This window comes from Mus caroli, chromosome 4, assembly GCF_900094665.2.
Source record: "Mus caroli chromosome 4, CAROLI_EIJ_v1.1, whole genome shotgun sequence".
NCBI classification, from domain to species: Eukaryota; Metazoa; Chordata; class Mammalia; order Rodentia; family Muridae; genus Mus; species Mus caroli.
In genome coordinates, this window is record NC_034573.1 from 262,041 (window position 1) to 263,763 (window position 1,723).

Below are 1,723 nucleotides of genomic sequence, written 5' to 3' on the forward strand. Positions count from 1 at the left end.
ACCCAACCCCCAGAAAATGAGACTATTAAACATTTTCCTTTGTGGTAAGATCACTGGACAGGAGGCAGCACGTGCCCACTCTGCTGGAGCTCTGTGCATGGGCACACAGAAGAACCACTGCTGAACTGGAGCCCTTTGGAGCTACACCACTGCCCAGACCTCCCACCGAAGGCAGGAAAGCCTCAAGCTCTAAAGGAATGTTTTTAATGGTCCAGGTATTTCAATTACAGGATTCTCTAAAGGCTTTCCTGATGGTGTCCTTTGGGAGAAATGTAAACATCTATCTAATCTGTCAGGACTTACAAGAATACAAAGCATTTCTCTCATTGCCTCAAAGGACTTGAACATTTTATAAATCATATATTTTAGTTGTACTCTAAAAAAGTTAAAATGGCACATTTGGGGCTATTCTTGTGACTCAGTAATCTTTTCTAAAAATGTGTAAGGTGTGTGAGAGACTATTTACAAGTAGGAATCAGGAGTCATTGAGAAGCCTCTGGTGACCAGAGCAGTTTTGTTATCTGGGTTTTCCACTGTCAACGCTGATTGGAAACTGCTGTGTCTGCCCCTTTCACTTACGCTACTGTGTACATACTTAATATTTTGATTTTTGATTTTATTTTAATACACCCAATAACATCTTAAGATTTTTGTCTTGTGTATCAGATTTTCAACTCTTATCCATGTATAAATAAGAGCTGGTTGGTGGGGGAAGGGCAGGGAGTTATTCTGTACAGTCACACTGCATGAACTTGTGGAGGTTGCACCCCCACAGCTGGAGCATTTCAGGTTGGAGGGCTGAGGAGTTGATGGCCTGGGTAGCCAAAGATCTGTTTTTAACAGGCTTTGCAGGCACCATTAAAATTGAAATTTGTATGTTCATTTGAAGATATGGATGAACAGGGGAAGGGATTGAATATCTCATTTTTTCTCAATCTTTAATTTGTCTTTTCCATGATTTTTAAAAATAGTATCATTTCAAAGTATTCTAAAGCCCTTCATTTCCGAGTGCCTATTTCCAAACACAGCATGTGTATATTTAGTCATTTGATTGACAATAGTGGGATTTCTAAGGCCCTCCCGTCCCTACTCTCATTTCAAACTCACCTGCATTGTCTACTTTATTTCATGGAAAAGAAGTGTGAAGAATCCTAAAAGAAATCGCCAAAACATTGCTAAAAATTCATTTCCATCTTGTCTTACTTCTCTNACTCCTGCTTCCATTTTCCATTTGGTATTCCCCTTCTATGGAGTATTTGATCTTTCCTTCATATGCTTGTGTCATTAGGAGATATCAGGTGTGCTGGGAGGGAGGAGGCTCAGTGGGTAAAATGCTTGTTAAGGCTAAGGACCTTCCACAGCCCCAGAACGTGTGTACTTTCTGCAGTTTCAATGCTCCTACTGGGAAGTCGGAGTCAGACACAGGAGAATCCCCAGAAGCTTGAGGTCCACCTAGCCAGGCACATGCAGCAACACACAAGGTACCCCAAAAAGATAAAGGCAAAAAGACCAGTACCCAAGCTTGTCCTCTGACCACTCAAATGCACACATAAATCCATAGGTTTTATACACACACACACACACACACACACACATCCTACACACATATCATACATATATCACACGAGAGAGAGAGAGAGAGAGAGACTAAAAAACAAACAACAACAAGACGTTTTGAATGTTCACATAGTGGTTACATCCATGGCAAAGAAAGTGTTACAGT